General features: G+C 43.0%; 1 long non-coding RNA gene across 1 annotated transcript in view; it reads left to right on the top strand.

The window, feature by feature from the left end:
* Positions 1 to 1404: 1404 nt before the first annotated feature.
* The window catches only part of LOC141984177 (uncharacterized), a 73024-nt gene continuing 66317 nt past the window's right edge, over positions 1405 to 8111 (top strand). The window contains exon 1 of the long non-coding RNA XR_012638675.1: positions 1405 to 1469. This is a non-coding gene — a long non-coding RNA (uncharacterized LOC141984177). The remainder of the gene's footprint in view (positions 1470 to 8111) is intronic.

Below are 8111 nucleotides of genomic sequence, written 5' to 3'. Positions count from 1 at the left end.
GCTACACCTGGAGGAGAATCAGGGCTGATAAGCTCTAACTGAAGATGAAGCCCAGCTGGGCCAGGGGCAGGCTGAGCTGGTATAAAACCATGAAGTGTCACAGAAGAAAGGTCTAGAGGGGAGGGACAAAGAGGTGTTAGGAGGTGGGGAAGTAAATTCTGGGATGTTACCTTGGAATAGCAAGAAGCTGAGAAAGAATGAAGTAACTACAGGGAACAGAGGCAGTTACAGGGCTTGGCCAGAAGACAGAGAAAGGAGGGTAGGAAAGAATTTAGGGAAACAGTGGCAGGGTCTAAGATTGGGTAGACTGATTGCTGAGGTATAGGGTCCCTGGGCTGGAACCTGGAGTAGAAGGTGGGTCTGGGTTCCCCTATCTTCCACTGGGGAAACAGTGCAGTCTGGGCAGTGGATCAGAGGGCTGCCTGAAACAGTTCATTCAGTGGGACTTTGCTTCTCTAGAAGGGGGCACTACCATGACTTGGCTGGAGGACTTAGCCTTGGAGAGGGAGCAGTCAAGTCTAAAGGGAGAGAGACAGGCAAGCAACTGAAGGAGGGGGCATCAGACTGGTTGAGAGCTAATCCCCAGATACAGCTCCTAGATTTTGCAATCTGTTCAAAAGCATCTGGTGGTCTGGCTTTGACCCCCAGTCTGCCTATTGACTATCCCTGAGCTAGGCCTTATCCAAAGCCCATTGACCTCAGAGGGCTTTGAACCAGACTCCTAGTGACTGGTTTTATTACTCTGCTAAACCACTGTCATAATGAAAGTTCTGTTTTCCAAAGCTGAAAAGTAAATATCCCTGACAAAAGGGAGCACAGGTGGCCTTTATGCTCATCTTAGAGCTCCTCTGTAGTTTTCAACAGCTTTGAAGGTGGCTATTAGGAGACAGGCTATTATGAATTGTGGACTTTGTGTTTTTTTTGTTTTTTGTTTTTTTTTACCTCTGAGAGAATAGGTTTTGGAGGGAGATGTGGCTTTATAGTCTTTCTGATTAATCTGTGTATTCTGAGAGAACTTTACATGTGTTAGTTTCCTGCTGATAGCTGGAGTCTTTAAAGCTGAACTCTGTGTTCTTGCTCTGATGTCCAGTGTGTGCAACCCTTATAAAAGGCAGAAAAAAATCCTGATGTTTGAAGAAGTTGTTTTAATATCTTTTGGTGCCGAAACAGACAGAATATGTCTCTGCTCCTTTGGAAATCTGAGGGGAATAAAGCTGTTTCTAAGGGGATGAATGTCTCTCATTTCCTATTCTGTTTCGTTGGTTACTGTAGCTTTCAAACATTCCTAGCATTTTGCAGGAAATAAAAAGGGGCAAACCTCCCTCTTCATTTTGACAGAAGGCTTTCAAACCAAACCTGCTTGTGTAATAGAGGTGCAAAGAGTAGAGTCAGTCCTAAGCCAAGGGGTAGCAACCTATCCTGGATGGAGCCACAGCTATTTTGCTCACTGTGCCAAAACTACTCTGAAAGTAAGGAGAGGTGAAGTGGGGGTGGGGGGAAGAAAGGTGAAAACTGTATAGGCCAGATTCACATTAAGCAGTAGCTGACTGAGAATAAAGGGCCCTCAGAGGGGCTACTCTAAGGATAAGGTATTATTCAGCATGAGCTCGGGAGGCAGAATCTCGTCTTGAGTAAATGCCAGTGCTTGAAAAGTACAATTCTGTTCCCCTTTGCTTTGTGACAAAACTCCCATTGAATTCAGGGGGAGCGGAAGCAGGCATTAAGTGCTTTTTCTTCTCCCTGCAGTTTGTCCCTTCTGGAAGTGTTCTATCTGAGTTCCATCCACAGGGCAAGATTGAGCCCTGAGGCATAGCCCTCAGCAAAAGATGGTGCATAAGCATCCCTGCGCCAGGCACCTACTGTGCCTCACAGCCACTCTTCTGAGGTTCAGTTCTCCAGGAGATCGCCTCTTGCTCTGGAGAGGGTGGGCATAAACTTCTATAGCTATTTAAAGGGCACAGCATGCCCCCTCCACCTTGCAGCCAGCCAGTACTATCTACTCCCATCCCTTCCTGCAAAATTGCTCCCCAGAAGGAGCACCAGTCAGGTGACCCTTCCCCTTCCCTATCCTTTCTCCTACCCCAACCTGGTACTGTGTTCCTAGCATGTCTATCTAAGGAGTTTGTTGGGGAAAGGGAGGGAGGTCCTTGTCCCTGCCCCCCCCCCCAGCAATGAGGCTGCATTATAGCAGAGCACTATGTAGCCAACACAACACATCGGGGTAAAATTCTAGCCCTATTGAAGCCGATGGTAGTTTTGCCCTTGATTTTATAGGGCCAGGATTTCACTCATTATTTTAAAACCCTGATGGTTACATATTTGGTATTCTCTCTGGCTCTTCATAGTACAATTTGTTCATCTAAATAGTTTACCTATAAAGTCATGGATTGAAATCTTTCTACAAGAGTTTGTTACTGACTTGTAGCTGCTGCATCATTTTGAGTGTCTATTTCAGTGCCAAACTGAATTGTGGTAATGAGGACGGCCATGACTCCGCCATGATACCACCAGTGGAGTTTAGAATCTCAGGGAGATTGAGCAGATTGTACAGAAAGAAAGAACATAAACTGCAGTGTAAAGACCCAAAGTCCTACCTGCAGGAAAGCAAAATTCTCCTATTGCATTTCGCTGCAGAAAAAGTCATAAAATGGCTGCTGTCATCCCATAACTTTTAAGGTGAACTCTGAAGTTGGACAATGAAATGCAAAGCCAAGTGGAATATCAGCATTTAACACAAGCTGCCTTTTACAGAGATTTCAATGTACTCTAATTGCATTAAGGCACACCAGGGTGTGGTCCTAGCTCTTGGCACGGTTAGTATTGTTTTGCATATGGCTCCTCACAGATTCTTTCCAGTGATTCCTTTTGATCTTTCTGAACAGGCTGGCATCTGCCTCTTTACAGACAGTTCAGTGCAGTGTGAGTCTTCAGTGGGTGTTTGTTGAAAAAATTTCTTTATATTGTTAATGAGTCACTCTAGTCCTGCATATTGTGGACAGACTGTACAGTGTTTCATTTACTTATGTATTGGAAGAGCTCTTAGTCAATGCAACTCACTAGTGTCACTGTAATAATTTCTTAATTTAAAGGCATGTTCTATTTCTACCTTGCATCATGTGTTACTTTGCATCTTTTCAATATATCTTTTTTTTTTTTACTTCAAATTACCATGCAATTCATTATTTATTTCCCTTCTAATATTTACATAGGAAGCAAAATAATTTACATATTTCATCTGTGGCTGAAATATCTACAACCACCACAGCCTCTAACCACCCTGATTGGTCTGTTGCTAGTAGCAGCCTATGGTAATCCCTGGCTAAAACATTTTTCAAATACACTGTTTTTCTTGTGACTTATTTATTCAGCATAGCTCAATTCAGAGGCAACATCTGGTTTTCAATGGAATCCAGTCTTACAGCTGGACTGACTGAGGCACAAAAAGGTCAAGTGACTTGCCTGAGGTGATACTTGAGTCTTCATTTGAACGCAGGACCTTCCTGCTTCCCAGACTTTGTGCTGTAACAGGCCACACGTTTCTCAAATCCACATCTCCCATGATGAGGAGATTTTCTCAGGCCCTGATTATTCTCTTTATTGCACTCATTGTCTGGCTCATTTTACTTCTTTATCAGTTTCATCAGTTTGGCCAGACCATATTAAGAAACCACTGTTCGACGTTCAAGTTTGGCTCTGGATTTCCTTCTGAATCATGCACTAGGGCAAAACTTTGAAAATCTCATCCAAGACACAGATAAATTATACACATGGCTTTAAAATGTTTTTCAACAAAAAAAAAGTAAAAATCCAATAGCTTTTTGTTCCCTACATATATCTGAGACAAACAGAAGTTGTCATCTTTGTTTGTTTTATGAAATCATGTTCTGATATGAAGCTATTCAAACCATGTAGAATCTACTCAAAAAACCCCATCCCACTCTAAAGAACATGAAAATACTAAATATTGTCCTGTACCATTGTTTGTGCTAATTAAAAATCTTTGAACAGCCAGTTTCAGAATCATGTAAACTCTCTAATAAATTTGTAATGAAGGAAATATTCAAAGATTTAGTGATTAATGAGCAGATGTTAACAGGCAATGCAAACTTATGGGAAACTATTTCTAATAGTGATGTCAACAGAGAACAATTCACAGACATAATTACTAAAAAATTATCAGAGACTTCCTTGTCAAGTATTTTGTATGTTTATAAAGGTGTTGGTGACTCATTTTTAAGCAGTCTGGGAGACTTATTTGATTTGGAATCAGGGTTTTATTATAGCTTAGCTGTTATGTAATAGTTTACTCAGACTAATGGTCAGCTATTCTTCCTTGTCAACATATTCCTTATGTGTGCAGTGAGATTTCTTGTAATTCTTTCTGCAAATCGTATCTAAATGCTTTTCCACACTTTCAGCTTTGGAATATAGTCACAATTTAAAGCTGAGTGGAAGAATAGGTCTTTGGTTAATTATTCTTGGGATTGCCTGCTAACCTCTGTAAAATTCAAGTGCCAGTGTACTAATAACTTGTACTGTTAAGTTGGTTGTGTCACGTGGAGCAAGTATCTTGAACATGCAAATAGATGAATGTAATTTTTGCCTACATTTACTTTAAAAGTAATTTTATTGCATACAGAACATTGTTTTTCATGCAGAGAAAGTGTTCACTGATTGGTCAGGCTATGGTATGAATGCTAATTGGTGTTGCTGGCTTCTCCAATGTCATTAATGTTGAAAGCAAAATAATCTGGGTATACTTTAAATATTGGCACTCAGACTATTTTAGCAATTCCGTTAGTTGCTTTTTCCAAAATATGCCTGTATAATCAGATATGTTTACCTATCTTTTTAGATTTGCCAAGCATTTGAGAGTTGCCATCCTTGTGTACAGGGTACAGGAGTATTTCTGAGTATATCTTTGTGTCTTGTCCCATACTACAATGTCAGATCATGTTCAACTTATCAGGATCCTGCATACATTTCAACTGTGATTAGATTATCGGATGTGATCAGTTCTTCCATGGGCAAAGGGTTTGGAGCTTTGCGCAAGCATCACACCTTCCTGGGCAGCCATCTGTTTACACAAACATGAAAGCATGTCAATGTAAATATGCTTTCCAATCCATCCTTAGATTGCCAAGGCTTTGGGACAGGGATTGTTTGTTTGTTTTATATGTATGTACAGCACCTAGCACAATCGAGCCCTGATCCCTGACTGGGGCTTCTGTGCTTATTATTTATTATTAGCATCATGGTAGCACAGTCAACAATGAGCAGCTTAGCTCCACCAAACTATTCTCTAAGGCCGTCTCCAGTGGCAAGTCCAGATAAACTGGCCATGGGTCTCTGGCGAAGGAGGGAATAGAATCCTCCTCCAGCCATGGAGCAACCCCACAGCCACTGCTGCACATTTAGAACTGGAGTGACCCCTTTGGCTGCTGCATGTATTCTTTTCCCCTTCCACAGTGGGGAAATGTCCAGTGGATTCATGTAGCCATTGCCTCCCAAACCTTCCTGCTGCACTCTGAGATGCAGGAAGTCCTTAAAGAACAGTGCTTTGTGACATGGAGGGGCTGCACACTCCCTGTGTGACCTTCCCAAATCCTGTTGCTTCGCATGCATGCTAGAACGACTGCATTCAGGACATTCATCAGCCCTTTCTAGGGCTTCAGGGATTTGACCCATAGGAAAATATCCTATTGACTAGAGTTGGTTGGGAATCTTCCAATAAAAGAGAGTTTTGACAGAAAAGATTTGTCAAACCTGAAATGTTCTGTGGTAATACCTTGGCTTTGATGAACCTTCATCACACCCAAGGCAGGGTCAGAGTAAACCAGCAAACCCTTGGTCATGTAGCCTGAGCTGTAGTGAAGCTAAGGAGAAAAAAAATCTCATAGATGCCCCCTCACCTCAACAAGAATTTTAAAAAAGCATTTTAGTCCCATGAGCTACCAACCAGGGATTTCTGAGAAGTGGTGTTTGCCCAATATGTGAGCACCACAGCACATAAGAAGCAACGTAACATAGCAATGGTAGCATGACACCAAGCAGCAGTCTTGTTTCATTTCCATACTCTGAGGACAACCTGTTGAACTGCACCACAATGTCTGCATATGTTCCTCTAGGCTGGGATTTCAAAGGTGCCTTAGGGCTTCCAGCAACCGCTGGAAAGTGATAGGACTTGGATGCCTTAAGCTTATTTCAAAATCCCAGCCTCATTCTGTTACAGGTAGACACAGGGCTTTTGGGTTCTGACCTTATAAGGTGCTGTTTACCGCCAGGGTCCAAGCGCCTACCATGCCTTCTGAAGTCCATGGGCTAACTTCTGGTCTCAATTACACATGTAAATCTGGACTAACTCCCCTGAAGTCAATGCATATGCTCCTGAACTACACTCCAGTTGCTTTGCACCTTGGCACCAGGCCACAGTGGCCCTAAACCAGGTGAATCTGGCCCTGACTGGATCTTCCTTGTACAGGAAGAGCGTTGGATATGAAGCTGCCACAGTAAGGGCTTCCCCTACACTGCACTGATCCCCAGCTGTTGTAACCTGTGCCCAGGAATTAGGCTAATGTAGAGAAGCCCTGGGATTGGGGAGTGCAAAGGGCGCCTTCATGGCTCGGCTATGCCAAATGTTCCTAAGCCATAGCCAATCGTCTTGGCTAATGTAGTTACCCTGGGTTTACTCCAGTGTAAATGAGAGAACACTTTTGTCTAGTGTGAATGGAGGGCACTCAGTGCCTCCTAGGGGCAGGCCCTTATATTGACAATCCAGTCCCAGAGTGAAAAATATACCTCCTGTGAGTCTCCATCTAGGAGTCTACCCCTGTCCCACTGAACATTTAATTCAGTGGGGCATTTCCACATAGATTTAGAGTAGGAGGGGGAAAAAACAAAACAACCCCCCCCAATATTGATGAGCTCTGAATACAGTCTCTTCCTGGTCTCTTTGTCACATTTCATGTGAAAAATAAACCCTTGTAGAAGCTGTTGACTGTACACTATGTGCTGATGGATGGCTTTTCCCCATTCACATGTCCCTTTATGATGGATTCATCCATTTAAAAACATTGCAAAGAATACTGGAGGCAGCAGAGGAAGTGACCCTTGACCCTCAAAGCCTGCACGCTATACCCAATTGTCTGAACTCTAGCCAGATCCCCTGTATTGAGAACTGGGCTTTCTCCCCACACCATGTTCAGCTAAGCTCTCACTGGCTCCCGCTTGTCTGGCGACAGCTTGCTCCAGCCTAGCAGTGTGATTGGTTGTGTTTTGGTCTTGCTCTTAAACTGTAGTGTTATACCTTTATAAATACATCCGAGCCATGATATGGATGATGAGAATAGACATACTACAGCCCGCTCTCCGTGCTGCTGCTTGTATCCTCCCCACTGTCACTGGGGCACTGCCGTTCATCTAAAGAACAACTGTCCTGGAAAACAGGATAGGTCAGCGCTGGCTGTCAACCTGGAAAAAACTATTCTAGTTCTGAGCTGTTAGGGCCGCCTTTCTGTTCTCACGAAGGCTGGAGATTTTCAAAGTCATTGTGAGGGGTTCTAGCAATGATTGTGCTCATTGACACAGTGTTTCAATCTTCCAAAATGCTAATCAATATAAACAATAGAACGTACCATATCTTATCATTCGAGTGCCTTTTGCCTTTCTCAGATAGTGAGCTCTGTTTCCTGGGACTCAGACAACATCAGAGTGGAATTTGCGCTTTGAAACACTGTATTGGCAAAGCGGAAGCTCTCCCTGGGTGAAATTCATTCCTGTGCAAAAGGCCAGCATGGGACCAGTGCATTACTTAAGTCCCACATAAACTGTCAAAACTAGGGTTCAGCAGGATCTTCAGTGGTGCATAATTCTTATAGGCAGGGTGACTTTCACCCAGTGAGGGGTGCACCATTTGGCTCGGGAGCAACTGAAACAAGTATTTTGAAAGCTTGGAAAGTTATTTTCGGTGTACACAGTGTTTTCTTTTAATGTATGTAACTACCTAAGGTATCCTGATTTATGGCTTAGCCCACCAAAGCACTTTAAGCATGCAAGTAGTCTAATCAGCTTCAGTGAAACTACTTACATCCTTAAAGCTGAGTAAATGCTTA

Source organism: Natator depressus, chromosome 3 (assembly GCF_965152275.1).
Source record: "Natator depressus isolate rNatDep1 chromosome 3, rNatDep2.hap1, whole genome shotgun sequence".
NCBI classification, from domain to species: Eukaryota; Metazoa; Chordata; order Testudines; family Cheloniidae; genus Natator; species Natator depressus.
The sequence above is the reverse complement of the archived record's forward strand: the minus strand, read 5'-3'. Positions and strand labels throughout refer to the sequence as shown.